General features: G+C 50.6%; 1 protein-coding gene across 6 annotated transcripts in view; it reads left to right on the forward strand.

Annotated features, from left to right (window-relative positions):
* The first annotated feature begins 16445 nt into the window (after positions 1-16445).
* Positions 16446-18957, forward strand: part of Adora1 (adenosine A1 receptor) — a 34767-nt gene continuing 32255 nt past the window's right edge. The window contains exons 1-4 of one of the 6 annotated variants that reach the window (XM_013522560.1): positions 16446-16669; positions 17161-17302; positions 18357-18479; positions 18794-18956. The gene's annotated coding sequence lies outside the window, so the exon portion shown is untranslated. The other 5 variants (XM_013522562.1, XM_013522558.1, XM_013522574.1 and 2 more) reach the window with 5 other exon arrangements.

Here is an 18957-nt window from a genome sequence, read left to right on the forward strand (position 1 = left end):
TGGTTTTTTTGGTTTTTCTCCGGTACCAGGAACCGAACTCACGACCTTGCGCTTGCCAGGCAGGCGCTTTTGCCGCTGAGCTAAATCCCCAGCCCCCATCACTGTATATTTGAACACAGTCTCTCTAGGTTATATACTAGAGTCTCTCTAGGTTATATACTAGAAGTTCAGTAGTTGGCCACAGAGTCTGGGTACCTTTAACTTTTTTTTTTCTTTTTTTTTTTTTGAGGCAGGGTCTCACGATGCAGTTCAGGCTGGCCTTGAGCTCACTTTGTAGCTCAGGCTGGACTGGAACTCACAGTGATCTTCCTGCCTCAACCTTCCAAGTGCAGGGATTACAGATGTGTACCACCACGCCTGGCCTCAGGATATCTTTAACTTTACTAGATAATTTCAAGCTATTTTACAAAATGGTTATTCTACTGATTTTTATATTTAAATTGTTTTACTTCACTCATTTTTAGAAAATTTATATAGGAATTGGAAACTGCTTGATAGTATCTGACCTTTCTCTTTACTCCTATTTCAAATTTCTTCATGTTTGTCCTTAAACCCCTCCCCGCAACTTTTCCAAAATAGAAACTTTGCTGCTATGATGCTTCTCTCTGTTTCTCAACCTCTGGAGTACTGACATTCTGGGCAGAGAAATCTTTGGCATGAGGAGCTGATATGTGCATTGACTGCATGATGCTCAGCATCCCTGGCTTCCATGCACTAGATGCCAGCAGCGACCTTTGTCCTGCTATCTTAGTTGAGATGTCAAAATGCCCCCTGGAGGCCAAATTGTCCTGGGCTGTGACCCACTGTGCTCTTTGTTTTTTTCCTTGATAATCTCTTGCTCACATAATCTCTTTTCTTGTATTTTATGATTTTTTTAACTGCAAATTTATTTTTATTGCCTGGATCTTAAATATCCCCCAAAGGCTCATGTGCTGAAGGCTTGGTCTCTAACTGACGGTGTTATTAGGAGGCGGTGGGTCTTTAGGAAGTGGAGCTGAATGGGAGGAAGTTAGGTCACTGGGGTGTGTCTTGCAAGGGGATGTTGGGACCCCAGCCCTTTCCTCTCATTTCACTTCCTGGCCACTGCGAGGTTAGCAGCTTTGCTCCACTGTGTGCTTCTTGCCATGATGATCTGCCTGGCCACATGCCTAGAGCAACAGGGCCAAATGGCCACGCACTGAAACCTCTGAAACCATGAGCCAAAATAAACCTTTTGTCTCTGGAAGTTTATTTATTTCAGATGTTTTGTTACAGTGATGGGGAGCTAACACACTTGAGTTTCTCAGAACTATAGCAGTAGGAATTCTCTGCTGCCTGGATTGAAGGTGTTTTTCGTTCCTCTGGGAATGTCTTTCATTTGCTGTTGCCTGACGCCTGAGGGCACTCCCAGCCCAGGATTATGAGGAAGTCAATTCTTGGCTTTATGTTTTTTTAAACAATCAAGAGAATGTGAATTGGAGCCATAGACCTACACAAGGGCTAGCTGGCAGCTATTAATTCTCAAGGAAGATGATTTTCTCTCCTCTACTCAGTGTCCTGTTCATGGCACACAAGTAGGTGCTGATTTGTTTTGAATTCACCCGTATGCTGGATTGTGGCCTTTGAGTTCCAGGTTTATGGGTTTGTGCTAGGGTCTCCTGTTAGATTCCTTGCCATTGACAAGCCTTGGAAGTTTGTCAATTTGTAAAAACTGAAGCTCGGGGCTGGGTATTTAGCTCATCAGTACAGCGCTTGCCTGGCAAGCGCGAGGTCATGAGTTCAATTCCTGGTACAGGAAAACAAACAAAAAAAACAAAAAAAACCCTGGGGCTGGGGATATAGACCAGCAGCAAAGCGCCTGCCTGGCAAGCACAAGGTCGTGAGTTCGGTTCTTGGTACCAGAGAAAAAACAAACCAAACCAAACCAAACAAAAAACTGAAGCTCAATGTAAACGACATTGTTGCAGGGCTCACTTCTCTGGGTGACTGCTTTTGTGTGATTCTGGTTTTATCTTTCATTCTTTTCTAGTTTATGGATGTATTTAAACAGGTTTTAAATATTTTGTTAAGTATTTATTGTTGTCTTTACTGAGAGGATTAATCAGTAAACTGCTCGCTATATCACAGCATCAAAGTCCATGGCTTTTAGACATTAATAGAATACTGAAGCTGGCTGAACAAATGCGTGGATTGCTCACAGCAGTACAAACACAAAGGCAGCTGGGTTAACGCTGTACACAGAGGTGCGCTCGTAGAGGCTTGTGCTAGGTATGGGTCAATTTTGAGAGCACTGATGAAGTCCCGAGGACAGGTATGCAGCCAGTGGAGCCACAGAGTGTACTTGGTCAGGGTACACATCGGTATGGCTCCAGATACACGTCACCATGATGGTTCTCAGTGCGGGTCTCAGTCATTTCACAAAAAAGAACAAAATAGACCCAGGTACTGCCCAGAGTTAGACCATACAATAGGATGTGTTGGGTTCTGAGGGGATTCATCTCACACTTTTTAAAATTCTAGGAAAGCTGAGCCATCTTGCTGAGCATGGTTCACTTTCACCTTCGTAAGTTCCCTGGAAATTAAGCACCAGAGCCAGGCTGTCCCACTTAAAAGCTGTCACCTTGGAACTTCTCTGTATCTCAGTGTCATCATTAGCGAAATGGAAATAATACAAACGATTGCATAGGTTTGCTGTAAGGCTAGAACGAACATGAGACACAGGCGGAATCATGCCTGGACCCCATAAGCACTCAACAGAGGTTAACTTTCAAAACGGTGAAAAACACAGAAACCTAAAGCAAATTCTTGACTGTCAGAATCTGAGCCTTCTTCCTGACCTGTGGCTTTGCATTCATTGCATAGCACGGCATTTCTTCATTCTTGGTGATTTTTCTCTTCTTGGAATAGTCCTGCAGGTCCAGCGAAGAGTCATTCGCCCACCCATCCAGCATGAGTTCAACATGGGCATCAGCCCGTGTCAGCAAGATGCGCGTGTTTACACGCCTTGTGCCTCAGTAAGACCTGCGCTCTGAAGAGTTCAAAGCCCTTTTGTTCCCTGCAGCCCTTCACCTGGGGAAGCAGGTCAGTGAGTCTTTCCAGCAAGTTTCCGTGGCTTCACCGTCCAACAGCATCAGCATAAACAGTGGCTCCAAACTCAGCTTAATTTTCCGTCCAAATTTCGGTTCACTCATATAGTTGAAGCATAAAAACAAACAAACAAAAAATCACAATTTTGGTGACTTCCTCTGTGGTATCACGCAATCAATGCGATTTGTCATGTGTAAAGTATATACTTTTCAAACAGTGCAATGCGAAGTCCTATCCCTCGGGATAAACAGCTGAGGCCCCTCTGCCTCATCTCTCCTTGTCATCTCAGGAGCCCCATCTCCTCGCAGGAAGCTCAGTTTTTGCATATTTGTAGCTGTGATCTTTTCTTTTAAACAACCTCTTCTAGGCAGTGTGAGTTCTGGCTTTGTCAAAGTCTCCTGCGGACTGCTTTTCGGGCACAGGGGGCCATGAATTTCACCCTGGTCTCATGGATGGGGAGAGAGAGGCACCTGATGAAAATGGTCTTGCTTTAAGTTTTTGCACTTTTGACTTGGGGTTTTGGTTTTGTTAAGTTCACATTTACTCAGCACTATGTACTACTTTTAGTAACTTGATACTTCCGCTACTTTTGGCTATTCTTAGTGCTTTCTATGTAATTCATTCACTGAGCAGACAATAGATAACATTTGATTCTTTCTAATGGGATAGGTGCAAAGGAGGCGTGAGAAACGCAAGTCAGAATTATCATCAGCCTCCAGACCTGCCCTAACCCGGGCTCCATCTCAGTTGACAACTGCACTTTCTACTCATCATGAGGCTGAGCCCCAGGAGTCAGGCTACACCCCTCTTCCTTCCCTCCCTACAGCCCATCAGTTCCTGTCTTGGGGGCCACACTACTTATCTCCGTTGTAGCACGTTTCCCACTGATCTGTCACTAAGCAACACCCTGTCCACCTTCCCCTCCTAGAATGCCCACTGCCTTTAATCTCTGAATACCTGGTGCCATCGTAGGCCCTCCAAAGACGTTCACTGGATGCCTGAAGTTCTAGCATTTCTACATAAGGATTTCTTGAAGGAATTCCTCACCCCACTCTGTTGACTGCCCTGACTTAGGTCATTGCTTTTTCTCACCAGAACTCTTACAAGAAACTCCTAATGGTTTTTCCTTCTCTTCACTTGGCCCCATTCCCACCTGCTTTCCTCATTGCTTCAAGAATGTTCTCTTTAAAGGACAAATCAGTGTGCCCTTTTGCTGATTTAACTTGTCCCCACTTCTAATTGCTCCACAGATAAATTTAGGGCCTTGTCTGTTGCTTCTGTTCCTCTTGAACCCCATGTCTTGCCATATGTGATAGTAATATATGTGGCATTGGTGCATGTGGAGGCCCCAGTGCCTTTGCACATGTGTCTTTTACCTAGGATGCTGCTCCCTTTTCTATGCCTGACAATTTCTTGCCCATCCTTTGAGACCTAGCTCAAATGTCCTTGCTCTGCAAAGCCTTCCAGGACCCGATGGCTCTCACTTCCAGTGAATTCCATCTATCGAAGTATCTGTTGATTGCCATAATAGTTAGCTCACATATTTATGCCTCCACCTCTCCCCACCCAGCTGGCCTCTGAGCACAGTCCTGGGCTTATATCCCTGGCTCTGTGGTGAGCTTCAGAAAGCACGAGAGGGAAGAAGGGGAGGTTCAGAGACAGAGTGCCAGCTTTGATGTACAATGAAAAGCGTTTCCAGGCCAGAGGGTCTGGAACAAGAGCCTGGGAGGCACGGCTGACACAGCTGCTAGAGACGTCCAGTCTGTGGGACACGGGATTGGGCTCCAGCCTCCTGCCTCACATTTCTCTTCTTCTCTTCTTCCCCAGCCTCCCATTGCTCCTTCCTTACTCTCCTTTCCTTCCTCCCCCTTTCCGCTTCCTCTTTTATCCACTTTCCTTCTTTCCACTGCTTCTTTCATGTTAACATTGATAACATGTTATACAAACAACATTACAGCATTATCAATGGAAGGAAGCCATAATAATAGGACCCATATTCTGCTACCATAGCAAATCAGATTGGTTTCATTCGTCCATATTCCCTTCCTATCTGTGGATGCCCACATCATTTTGTATAATTGTAATCATAATGTAGTTTTAATTTTGTAGCCTACTTTTAAACTTAATATTAGAAGTATTTTCCATGCTCCCACAGTCTTCATGATTATTATTTTAATGGCTGCATAATATGCCACTGAACGTATATGCCAAGTTGTGCTTAACTCTTTCCTTTCTACTGGACAGCTCTAGGCTTCTCTGTTGCAGAGAACGCTGTGATAAGTAAGAATGTTCTTTTATTTCTTCTTTCTTCTTCCTTCTGTTCACTTTCACTTCTTTTACTTTCTCCTCCTTTTACTTCTATTCATGTCTTTTAAAAACTTCCTTCTATCTCATTGGCTGAAGCTCTTTCCTAGAGGGGTAATTTGCCTCTATGTGGGTAAAGAAATTATCTCACTGGATCCCAGGATTTTGAAAAAAAAAAAAACTACTAAAAGTTTATAATAAAATGCTTACAAGGGCATGTTTGCTAGTTTTGTGCCCCTAAAAGCAGTATAAACAATGACATCTTTTTGTTCACAAGGGGAAAGGACACAGGAGTAAACAGGTAGAAGAAAGCTCAAATTTGTGACAAGGACACATTGTAATGACAGAAAATGAGAAACATATAAAACTCTATCAACAGTGAGATGGCTATGATGGGTTGTGTCCATGCAGGAACAGAATGTAGCGTTTAGAGAGACTGCAAAGCTACAGGCTTTACGCAGATAAGGCTTTGTGTAGTGAATTTAGTTGCAGAATGATTGTAGCTTACAAATAATGTAAAAAAAATAACAAAATCCAAACCCACAGAATAATAATAGTACTATATCTACTACATATAAGATACACCAACCTACACTACACAAATACACGTAAAATACCCAAAAAGATACACATCAAACGGATGACAATGGTCACTATTGTGTTTAGGAGAAAGGGTCTGGCTTTGGGGGACTCATCAAAGGGAATCCGAGCCTGAACTGCCGTGGTTTCACCTTTTTGTTTTTTAATCAAGAAAGGTGTAGTCACATGTTACTCTTGTAAAGAATTCATTTAAAATTGCCTCCCGTGCTGTGTCTGTGTTCGCCATCGTACACTGACTGCCTGAGCCCCTGACTGGGGGTCTAGTTGTGAATAAGTGAAATGTAGTAAGAGAACGTTATTAAATATGCAAAGGTCCTTTTTGGAAATTTGCTTTTTTTGTGCTGGGACCTGGGTTGTTTGGGACAGTGCTGGGGGGCCTGCGACAGGGGAGAAAGGATATGGAGCCCCGCCATCAGACCCTGCCTCTCCACCGATCTTCCCCACCCCCTCTGGCAGGTGGAAGTCGGGCTTCCAAGTGGAGGCTCCGGCCCTGAGTCCTGGATGGAGGACAACAGATGGGGCCACACGGCCCTGCTGTGCAGACCGAGGGGAACAGGTGGGGGCTCTGGGGTCAGCGTGTGAATGCTGGGATTCATGAGTGCTGTAGGCGGGCGGTGCCTGGATCAGGACCGTGACAGCTGGGCAGCACGTGGGCAGGGGAGGGAGCAGGGGAAAGGAGCGGGCGGCGGGTCCAGCCTTCGCAGTGGAGGTGCTGGAGGGCTGAGGACAGCGGCCCCCCTCCCTGCAGCATGGGCAGGATGGCGGCCGAGTCCTGGGCTGCCCCAGAGGCTCAGGAAGCTGCAGGGTAAGCGGACACAGAGAAAGAAGGGTGCTCCTCTTTTGCCCTCCGCCTGCCCCCCGCCCCCCGCCCAGCTGTCCCCTACCTAGCCCTAAACCCGTGGCATTTGGGCCATTCCAGCAGCTGCGCCAGACCTCTGGCTGGGTCAGGCACGGGCAGGGTAGGGAAGCAGCTGCCAGCCCTCCCCTTCGGATGGGGTGGAGCACCAGGAGGTGCCCAGGTTGGGGAAATCTCAAACACAGGGCAGCGACACGCCCCACTTTCCTGTCCAGGACTCCTGCCCGACTAAGGTTTCTCTTTAGTTAGATATTGGGGTGGGAAAGGTCAAAAGAACTACGAGATAGGTAGTGAGTCTTACCAACATCTGCCACCCCTCAGTGCCGCTGATTTTATATCACCGAATCCTCCCCACAGCCTATTTGGGAAATGTTATTTGCAGTTCACAGATAAGAAAACAGAGGCTTCCTGGTTGGTAACACACACCACACGCTGAGAAGGGACAGAAGTGAGACGCCACGCAGACGCTCGGCTCTAGAGACCGCGCCCGTGGATCAGGGTCTGTGTCGAGCGCGCCCCCGAGGTGACAGCAGGGCGGGTCGGTTCCAGCCTCTCCCTGCCGGCCCGAGAGCAGCTACAGCGGGCAGAGGACGTCTTTCCTCTAGAGATTTCGGCAGGTGGGAGAGTTCCCAACCCGGGGCGCAGATTTAGTAGGAGACTTTGCTTGGAAACAGGGTGGGGTAACGCTGCGGAAACAAGGCTTGGGACGGCGAGGCAGCAGACCAGGGGCGCCCTTCGGGCGGGTCGGGCGGGCTGGGCATGCCCGGGCGCAGGCGCTTCGGCCTCCAGTTCTGCAGGTGAGTCCGCGAGCGACGCCGGGACCGGAGAGCCTGGCACACGCTGCTCTCCGCTCGGCCCCACCCCACTTGGGGAAGCGCCCGCGCACTCGCCCGCGCTTCGACCCGGGGCGCACTCCTGGCTCCTCCTCCTCCTTCTCCTCGGAGCTGTGCTGGGCGGGGCCGCGCTGCGGGAGTCGGGTCCGCCCAGGGACTCTGCGCCGCACGCCCAGCTCTCGAGCGGCCAGCAGGGGGACCCCGAGCCCCAGCCAAGGGCGCCAGAGCGCGGCGGTCTCTGACCGTGGCTCCCCGAATCCTTGCTCCTGCCTCCCGGAGCCTCAGCGTGCTCCTCTGTGGAATGGGAACATTCTGCCCTCACTTCATTGGCACAATACAGGGGCTGTTTTTTTTTTTTTTTAAGATCTCTTTAAATAAAAATTAAATTATTACAGTAAAAGACACATTGCTGCTAATCTCTGAAAATACTCCCCGCACGCTTCGAAGCAGTTCTGGAAGTCCGCTTTCGTGAGAGTCTTTAGGAGCTGTTATAAAAAATACAGTGAGTCCTCCTGCCTAGTGTCGTCCAGAGGAAAGGCAGGCTGTAAAAGACAAGGTTCTCACCCGCTTTATCCACCGGATTGGCACTGCGTGACTTCCGGCTCTTCCCCAGGATCAGATCGGCCTTGAGAGCTAAAAGGTGATTCAGGACATCCAGGCAGCCGCAACCGTGCAATTAAAGACACAAACAAAGGCTTCCCGAGCTGCTTCAGAAGGTGGCCAGAAGGATGGGGAAAGTGTGCTCAAAGTGAGAGGGAGTATTTTGAGAGGGGTAAATGTCTACGTGTCTTTAAAAAAATGTAAGCATTCATCATCTTTTCCAGGGACTTTGTAAAGTGCTGTTGGATTGCCTTCTTGTGCTCTCGTAATATATCTGGACATGCAATATTTAGTATGCGTTTGTGGAGCAAACTGAAGGGTCCTGTGTGTCGTTGTCCCCAGGCCGGTTTGAGTGAGCGGCTTTCTGGCAAGCTGCTATTTGTTCTTCCGGCCAGCAGTTTCGGACGCAGCGAGGGCACAGAGCTCACAGGCCACGGGTCACCTCTCTGCCCTGACCACAGGAAATGCGCTTGGTGCAAATTCCTTTCTCAGCTCAGCGCTCTCTGGTGCCGCGGGGCTGGGTTCAGGACACAAGGCAGATCTAAAGGGACTTGCTGAAGACCAGGGAATAAGGACTAGAAGAGGCGAGCCGGGAGCACGCTGCAGCCGGCTGCGTGGAGTGAGGACTCCTCCGCATGATGGATGAATGCCTAGAGTTTCCACCCCTGGCTTCCGTGCCTGCCAGGTGACCTTTACTCGGAGGACTCACTGAGAAAACGGTGCTGTGGGCTCTGTGGCAGCTCAGGGGGCCCAGAGCGCTGGCTGAGGAGAGGCCTCACCCTGCTCCAGCTCGCTTTCCACTCAGCCTGGTGAAAACTCATTTCTTCCAGGAAGCCCCTGACATCGGTCTCCACCATTGCACCTGGGACGTGGTCCACGAAGCACTTAATTGGGGCTGCAGACGATCAAGGTGATTGCTCACACTGACTGCGCTGCCTCTCAGCCCCTTATGCTTTGGTCCCACAGGGGGACTGCAAACACCTCAGGACTGGCTTGTGATGCAGTGCAAGAACCCTGGACCGGGACTCCGGAGAGAACTGATTCCAGCCCTTAAAGATCTCAGGCCTCGCTCTGAGTCTCTGTGTTTTAATCTGCTGAAGGGGAGCATAGTAGCTTCCAGATAGGCCATGCGATTGTATAGGAGATAATAAGAGGAAAGACCAGGCCTGCGTTATTCCTTTCCATCTATCTATGTCTGCCCCACATTGGAATATATATATGTTCACTGAAAAACATATGTGACTGTTCCTAGCAGCATTATTCATAAGAGCTGGAAAGTAGCAGTGGCCCAGATGTCCATCCACTGAAGAATGGATAAACAAAATGTGGTATGTCTATAGGGTGGAATATTATTCAGCCATTAAAAGGAATAAAAGCTGGGCATGGTGGCGAATGCCTGTAATCTTAGCACTCAGGAGGCTGAGGCAGAAGGATCATTGCGAGTTCAAGACCAGCCTGAGCTATAAAGTGAGCTCAAGGCCAGCCTGAACTGCAGAGTGAGGCCATGTCTCAAAACGAGAAAAAAACAAAGGAATGAAATACTGATGTGCGTTGTTATGGTTTGTGTTTAGGTGTCGCTCCCAAAGTCTCATGTGATCATAGGTGGAGCTTTTTCAGAGGTGGTTGGACCTAAAGTGTGTGACTGATTAATGGTGTAACACTAGGATTAAAGGTGCTAGGATTAAGGGTAGGTGATTACTAAAGCAGTCCACTGATTGGTTTGGCACCGCCCTAATCCCGGTAGACTTGATACAATGTAACAGACAGAAAGGGGCTTATCTTGCCCCTTGTTGCTACCTTCTGCCTGCTATGAACTGTTTCTCCTCTTCAAAGCCACCCTTGGAGCCAGCCAATTATGGACTGAAACCTGTACAAATGGTGAGCTAAATAAACCTTTCTTCCCTTAACTTGTGGGTGTTGGTATTTTGTCTCAGCAATGAGCAGAGTAACTAGGACATGCTAAACTCTCATGAAGCTTGAGAACATTATGCTGGCTGGAGGGAGCAGCCACAAAGGACCGTATAATGAACGATTCCACTGGTACAGAGCGTCCTGCACAGGCAGATCCTTGGAGACAGATAGCGGATTGGTGGTTGCCTGCACTTGGGTGTCTGCTGCTGGGTGGAAGGTTTTTTGGGTAGGGAGGTGATAAAAATGTTCTAAAATGAAATTATGGTGAAGGTTGCACTATTCTTTAAATATAGTATTCAGAACCATTGAATTGTACACTTTACATGAGTGAACTTTATGATATGTAAATTATATCTCACTAAAGCTGTTAAAATTTTTTTAACTGGGTGTCCCGAATTTAGTCTGGTGACAATAATTGGTGAACAATTTGGTCATTCTACTTTTAAGCTACTTCGAATAATGTTACTATGAACTTTGTCCTGTCTTCCTACCTTCTTTCCCCCAGTCTGTCTGTCTGTCTGTCTGTTTCTTTTGCAGTACTAGAGATTGAACCCAGCACCTTCATCTGCAGCCTTTTAAAATATTTTTGAGACAGGGTTTTTCTGAGTCACTAACTTGCCTGGGATAGCCTTCAGCTTTTAACCCTCCTGTCTCAGCCTCTCAGAAGGCAGGGATGACAGGTGTGCACAACCATGCTTGGCTTTGCTCCCAGGCTTGAGGGCCTCACTCTCCCTTGGAATATACAGAAGGAGGTTAAGGCCAGTGCTTGAAGGGTGGAGAACAATGAAGGAGGCATTAGGGAGTCTGCATGCCAGCCTGCCTAAGTTCCAACAGAAGTCACAGAATCTGCCTCAGTTTTGCCTTCTGCCCAGTGAGGGGAGGGAAAGGACAGGACCACTTGCTGTGCCACCCTGGGAGGTGGTGTTGAGGAGTCTGGCACGGGATGTGGGTGTGGCCAGGAGGGATGAGCCCTGTGCACCAGGGGGAGCTCTGATGTGCCCATCACATGGAGGAGCCAGCTCAAGTCTTCAGGCAGTGGTGGGTGGCAGGTGGATTGCCCAGAGGCACCTCCTTGGCTACAGACAGTGCCAGGGAAGCCAAGAAATCCGTGGCTGGCGCCTTGTGGGCTGGGTCATGGTGGGGGCCAGGCAGTGTCTGCCAGCTGATGAGGAGCTGGTGCGGGGGAAGACAGTCTTTAATTGTGTGCAGTGTGCCTGGAAAACGACTGCTGTGCGTTGGGCTGAGATGGATTTTGAGCACAGCCTCAGGTCCCAATGCTGGGAGGGGGAACAATGGGTGGGGAGAGCCAGAGGCTTCCAGGTCTGTGAACACACAGAGCCCTGTGTCCAGCCAGCTGTCAGGACCTGCTTAGATGGTGGTGGGGGGTCTGTTCTCAGCTTCCCTTTGCTCTGATTCATCTCCTATTACCACTGCTTCCCTACCTGAGCCATGTGCTTGCTCAGCTCTCCCTCATCTAAAACCAACCTCTTTGTGACCCCCTTTCCTGCAGCTCACCATCCATCTTTTGTTCTCTTCCCTGCCAGGCTCTTCCAAAGACTAGTGTGCACCCACCACTTCCGCCTTCCCCGCCTGCGGGTCTTAACCCTCGGGGGCACTCACTCGCCCAGCCATCCCCTGAGAGATCTCTGAGGTCTCCACTCCCTTCCCTATCACCAAATCCAGCCAGCTTTGCTGCTTCCCGACTACTCTGCTGCACCACCCTGGCTCCCAGGGGCCGCCTCTGTCCTGGGGCCTCCACTGCCATCTATCCTGAGAGGACCCAGCTCCAGCACCCAGTGCCCACTGACCATTTCCAGAAGCCTGCTGAACCCCTCCCGGAGGCACAGGCCACCCACCCCGTCCTGGAGTCTTCAGATCCTGTCCTCTCTCCCCTTGGCCAGCTTCTGCTTCATCAGCGATCAGATTTCCTCTGGACCCATCTCTGCCTCGTCCTACTGCCCTGGCTGCTGCATTTGGCGACTAATGCGCCCAGAAGCCCTCGCTTGCCACATCTCTCTTGTTCATTCTCTCCTCTCTTCCCTCTGCTTCTCCTGGTTAGCTTTCACCATCTGTGACAGAGTGCTGGGGCTGCTGGCAGGCTTCTGCCCGTGGTCACAGGATGATCTTCCTAAATTAGCATCTTCCAGATCCCTCAGGCTTCTGCTCAAAATCCTCAGCGGCTTCCAGATACTATTAGACTACTCCATGATGTTTGTCTAGTGATTTACTCTTCAAAAGTCCCTTTCAGTAAGTACAATAGGTAATTCCTCCTTCAGGGGTAGGAGAGCTGGGGCTGGGGAGATGCGGTGAGCTGTTGTGGTTCGGGTTCACCCAGCATGAAGGGAGGAGCTGGGACTGGGCCGAGGCCTTCTGGCTTTAGCTGCGTTCAAGGTCCAATACTGTCTTCTTCTCTCTACTGAGGGCTCCCTCCAGCGATGTGGCCCCTCAGTGCCCCAGGTCAGTGTGGTCCTGCACAGAACATGCCAGGCAGTCCTACTGCCCTTGCTCAGCATGCTTGGTGCTTTTGTTTGCCCACAAAGTCCTCCCCATGGCATCTGCCCTTGTCCACAAAACAGAGCAGCCGCCCCTTCCTTGTCTGGGTCCGGGCCAAGTGTTGTTCTCTTCTGGACCCAGCCAGCTCTTCCTCACTCAGGGCCTCTGGAGCACAGCATCTCGAGCTCCAGCTGATCCAGAGCAGGCTGGACGCTGACTCCTGTGTTTCAGCTCCTGGAGGGCGCTTCAAAAGTGCCATCTTCTTATGAAAAAATAAGTAAAATTTCATAATCAAATAATGAGAGAATAACAATAGTTATTATACTTTCCATTGTTGTCTTCAAGTAGTTACTCAGAATATAAGACATAAACCAAAAAAAATTCTTAGAAAAAAGAGACAGATAACACTGTAACAGATAACAGATAAAACTTTCTTTTTAAGGAAGTAGGATAAACTAGTAAAAATGAAACCAATTAGCATATATATTGCAATATTTTTAAAATAATGGGATTTGTAATTTGGAGAAGTATTTGAACTTCTCCCTATTTTCTATTTATCTCTTTTCTACTTTTGCTTTTCTCATATAAGAGAAACTATAGGGTATTTGAGCTTGTAAGTCTAACATTTCATTTAACATTATGTTCTCAAGTTGCACCCATTTACCTATGAATGCTTAAGTTCATCTTTCTTTATGGCAGCATAGTACTCCATTGTGTATACATAGCATATTTTCCAGAAATTTTCCATCTTCATGGTAAGTCCTCTTTCAGTACCAGGTATAAAGTGACCAGGTGTAAAGTGCCTGAGATCCTCTCCTCCCAGAAGCCCTTGCAGACCAACTGGCTCCACAGTTCCAATGTCACATCTGGGGCAGGCCTCTGGTGACCTGGGTTCCCGTGTCAACCCTATCACGTGGCTACCCTTGAGCTCCTCCTGTCCCAGCTGTCCCAGCTCCGGCTCCTCCTTTATTGTTAGGAATTAGTAACACAGGTTTTCTGTGGAATGCTGTTCCAGGAGTTTCTTCATAAATGCCAAACTGCCAGGCAACTGGGAGGGGCATTTTTGTGCCCACCTGATCCTGGCTCCTGCTCCTCCTGGGATGAGTGTGCAGCTGGCCTCTCTCCCTGTGAGAGAGACAACATGAAAGCCAAGCTCTCTCATCTAACCAAGTTCTGAGTGTGAAGGCCTGGTCCTGGGGGATTCCCCGAGCTACTGTCAGGACAAGAGCCTGGGCCAGCTCACTCATCACCTGCCTAGCCCCTGCTCTGACCCAGGCTCATGATGGGGAGGTGGGAATTGGGCCAAACTTATTTCCTTCCTGGATCTCAGTTCTCTTAGCTGAAGGAGTTTGGTTGAAGCTTGAAGTGTCAAGTTTTTGTTAAAGCTACGTAGCAAATACAATCCACGCGCCCATGAATTCTCGGACCAGGAACCCATATGTGAAATAAATCAAAGCAGAGTGCTCTGCCCGAGGCACGGTGGCTCCCTGAGCTGCCAAGACCTGACCCTCTGGCCAGACCTCTGCAGCCCTGAGGCTCCTTTGTGGAGCCCTGTGGCATCTTGCGGTCCTCTGTAACCCAACCTCCAGGTGAGAGGGCTGCTGTTCGCCCACTGTGAGGTTGGCTGGAGGAAGCACATCCTTCTGGATGTGGGAAAGACTAGGTTAGCAGTCGCTGGCATGTCCTGATCCTCACAGGACAAGCTGCAGTCACTGTATCCCCTGGGTCCTCTACCTGATGGTGAACTCTTTCTGGAGACTTCAGAGGAGACTACGGCTTTCTTATCTCTAGATCTCAGCCCACTCATACCCGAAAGGGGCTCAAAAAATGTCTGTTGAGTAGAATGACTGATGGATGATGGGGACGATGATGAGGTCAAGAACAAATGACAGCAACAAACTTCTTCAGGAATTAGGTACAGTTCACGCCGTCTGCGGGGACCAGGATTAAATGGCCCACTTATCGCGCATCTCCTCTGCCCAGCAGGAACACAAACACACGCCCCTGGGCTCAACGTGGCCTCTCCCTGACCTGAGAGAAGGCAGCTGGATGAGCAGAGGGAAAGCGGGAGGCCAAAGACCTGGACTGCAGGTCTGAGGGAGGTGGCCGGTGGGAAAGGAGAGGGAGGGAACTCCAGGAGGGCCATGGGGAGGGGCGCAGGCTTCCCAGACACCCAGAAATCTTTTTGTCCCAATTGCACATTCTGACTCTACAGTTCTTTTCTTGCGCACACACTGCACCAAGCAACGGCAGAATGAGACAAAGATAAAATATCCCCTGCCTGCTGGACAGGAATGGGGCAGAAGCTGTGCGGCAGTGTTGGATATGAACCTCGGGGCTTCTTGAGTGCTAGGCAAGCTTTTCCACTCAGCGGTGTCCCCAGACCTCAGAAGAATTTTGTTTTGTTTTAGTACTGGGGATCAAACCAGATCCTCTGTACCGAGTTACATCCCCAGCTCTCTACATTTTTTAAAAATTTTGAGACTAGGTCTCATTAAATTGTCTCAACTGGGCTGGAACTTGCAGTCCTCCTACCTCAACCTCCCATAGTGCTGCAATTACAGGTGTGCCTCACCACACTGCCAGAGGAAAATCTTAAAATCTTTGTCAGTCCCTGAGCCCCCTTGGGAGCCGAGCCTAGCCCCATCTCTTGCTCTCATTGCTGGTGTGTGTGTTTTGGGATACAGGAGTGGTGAACCTGGGTGGTTCTTCCTGACCTGAGGAGTCCAGTGCAATTCAGAGAGCTTCAGAAAGGAGAAACTACAGGGTGGCTTAACAGGACACCCCCAAGAGTGCTCCCACTTCAGCCCTCTCCTCCCCACCCACCCCTGGCTATGGCAGAGAGACTGCAGGTGTGACTGGCCGGCAGAGAAATGGCCACAGCAACATCTGAAGGAAAGAAATAGGACCCAAAGGTAAGGGGAGGGACAAGGCCCTGGGGGCCTTCACACTTACTGTGGCATAATCTTGCTTTCACAGTAACATGTATAGTACAAACTTCACTGGGCACCTAAACCTGGGACCTGTGGGATCTGATCCCAACTTCAGCACCACTGGCTGTGCACAGCAGATTTCATAATTTTGAATCCTGTGCCCTCTTTCTCCTGCCCCACTCTCCTGGCTTGTGCTGGAAATTTGTGCGAGAAACGCATAGGCTGCTCATTAAAAGCTTGTAAGCATCCTACGAGGCAATGTTCCTACGCCCACTGTGCAGATGAGAACACCAAGGATCAGCTGCTGGAGCCAGGCAAAGCATGAAGGCCACCTGGCTGCAAAGTGTCAGCAGACTCTGGTCCAATGAGGGGGTCCTGGATAAATAGAGGAAGCTAGAGCCGGGGGCTCTGTGTCATTCCCAGCCTTCTTGTTCCACCTGTTTGCCCTTGGCCCTCCTACGTTGTCCTGTCCCACCCCAGCGGTAGACTCTGGTCTCCTTCTCCTTTTCCCTCTCTGGTAAGCCTCCCCTGAAGCCAGGGTGTCTATTCCAGGGGGGGAGTCAGGGCTTGGAAGTTTTGGGAAGAAGACAGACTGAGCTCCTTGGTCTCTTTCTCAGCCAGCTTTTCCACCTTGGAGTGGATTTAGGGCAAACATCCCTTGATTGATGGATAAACTGAGGAAAAGTGACTGGCCTGAGGCCACACAACTAGTGAATGACACAGCAGGACTTAGAAACCAGTTTCCAGCCCTTCCGACTCACAATAAAGGGCTCCTTCCACCACACCCAATGGCCCTGTTGCCCAGTGCTCTGTCCAGCCCCAACAATGCCTCCGCCCAGCTCTGCCCGGACCCTCCTGGGAGACACTGCTTTCCCAGAGCTGCCCTCTGGGAAAGATCCTGCATGTCAACTCTGACCTCCAACAGGCTGGTCTAAACCCCAGAAGGTCTGACCTGGAAACAGGCAGCTAGGATCAGAGAGGGGAGTTTGGGCTTATTTTTCCCACAACCAAGGAACAAACAAATTACCTACAGGCATTATGCAAATACATCTACGACACGTCAGCAACCAGTGGTAAGAACTGGGGGTGGGTGGGTATGGAGGGAAGGCAGGTGTAGGGGCTCAGGTACCCTCTGTAGCTGAAGGTGTTGCTGAGGGTTTAGAAAGGGAGACCTTAACTGCCTACCCCACTCCCAAGGAGGGCCTGCTGGGGGCCCTTAGTGGGGTTTGTTGAAAGCTGGGTGAATGACAAGAAGCTAAAAATTAAGAGAGAAAGGCTTGAGCCACAAAGGACTTGAGCCAGGAACAGGATGGGAGGCAGTGGACTGGACAATGCAAAGGCCTGAGTTTGCATGGAGTGGGGGCGCAGAGGGAGTCTGTGTGGGGGGGGGCATGGAGTGGGAGACGGGGGTGGGGGGCAGGGAGTTTACACTCCTGTCTCTCAGCAGCCTCTGGGGAGAGACCCAAGGTTTGTCCTGGAGGCACAGATTCCTTGCTCCCCCTGAAGGCAGAAATGCAAGTTGTCTTTAACCTACACTGGGCTTTCTCTTCCTCATCCCTGGAAGATTTGGCCGTCTGTACCCCCCACACCTCCCAGCAGCTCTGGTTCCAGCCATCCCATTCCTCTGAGATCCTGCTCCAACTCCCAGCAGAAGCAGCTTGCTCACCCCTCTGGACAGAAACCCTCTCTTGGCATCCTGAAATTCAGTAAGGGGCTGTGGGGTTCTGGTGTCCCCAAGATGACTCACAGGGTCCTCTCCTAATACCCAAACATGAGGATTTCTCCGGTTCAGATCTCTGCATGGTACCCTTTTTTATTAGTTAGTGCTGATGGATTCTCAACTCGCAGAGGCTGCAGGAGGTGGCCAGGGGAGGCCTAGGGGCGCTGTGGGCCCAGCACTGTGCCAGGACTCAGCAGCCTGGGTTTCTTGCCCTGGTCCTTAGAATTCATCCTGTGACCTTTTGAAGTCTCTGCTTCTTTGTCTTCTTTGTCTGGGGGATTGGACCTGACACCTTGCAGCATAGCTGCTGTGCTATAAGGAAGGAGGAGGAAAGCACAGGACCCCAGAAGGGGTAACACTCGTGCTAGGTCACTGCATTGAGCCTCAGCATTTCATCTGCAAAATGGAAATTGCTACTGGACTGGAAGACAATTGTGAAAGATGGATGAGGAAGAAATGTAATGACTCAGGATAGAGCCTGCAAAGTAACAGTGTTGGAAGGGTGTGAGTTCCTGAGAATGCCAGGCACTAGTTTCCTGGGGAGGAGCTGGTTTTAGGATTAGAGCAGGGTGCCAGGGGTGCCAGCTGATGGCTGTGGGAGGTCGGGCGCGGTGTGTGGGGTGTGCATTCTGGAGCCCCGCAGGTGAGACGCTGTGATGTAAGGTGTGGCAGGGTAGCTGGAGACCAAAGGAGGGCTCGGCTGCTCGGAGCAGGGAGGGAGCTGATACTGCGAGGCTGCACCTCGTCTAGTCCTGACGCTGGATTCACACATCAGAACCTTCAGAAAGCTCACGTTTTTCCCAGCTCTTTTCACACAGAATCACTTCCTTTGTCTAGAGGAGGGGGTGGAGGAGGAGACGGAGGGCGAGGAGGGAGGGGCCCGCCGGTGCCGCCGCCGCCCCCATCCCTGCCCCTCCCGGTGTGCAGAGCCCGATTGTCACATTACTCCCGCGCCTGGGGCGACAGAGGAGCGGACAGAGGAGCGGGCGCTGGAGTTGAGTCCTAGCCACTTACCACCCCCATCACCCCGGACCTGTCAGGGCAGCCCTGGATTCTCTAGGCACCTCCGGGGGGAGCGAGAGATGAAGGCGTCGAGGTGCGGGGGCACTGGTACAGGGCGGCTCAGGTGGCCAGGAACAGTGCCAGCTTTGGTGTGACCTTGGGTAAGTCTGTACCTAGGTTCCCGCGGGGCCCCCAGGGGGGATGCAGGAGAGGGTTGAAGGGAGCGTCTGGAATGCCCCCTTGGGGCAGGCAAGGGTTCCCCGCAGAGCTGGAGCGGAACCAGGAGGCTGCGAGAACCCGGCGCCTGCACTGTCTCAGGTGGGTGGGCGCAGGACAGGCGTGCATGCACGCTGGGCCTGCGCTCAGTCCCCCAGACCCACGCCTGCCACCCCAGTCCCAGGTGCAGAACTGGGGCGCTACCTCTTTAAAAGCGACCGGGGCTGAGCCTCTGCCGCACCATGTGATTGCTTGAAAGGCCGGGCTGGGAGCGCTGCGGCGGGAGCCGGAGGACGATGAGCTGCCGCGCGGTGCCCAGAGCCCAGCCCTGCCCGGCGCGGCCCCGGAACTCTGGGCGGCACCGCGTGCTGGGAACTTTGGGCACCGCCTCTGGGACCCCCTGCCGGCCAGCGGGCAGGATGG

Source organism: Chinchilla lanigera, unplaced genomic scaffold, assembly GCF_000276665.1.
Source record: "Chinchilla lanigera isolate Chin_1 unplaced genomic scaffold, ChiLan1.0 scaffold00005, whole genome shotgun sequence".
Taxonomy (NCBI): Eukaryota; Metazoa; Chordata; class Mammalia; order Rodentia; family Chinchillidae; genus Chinchilla; species Chinchilla lanigera.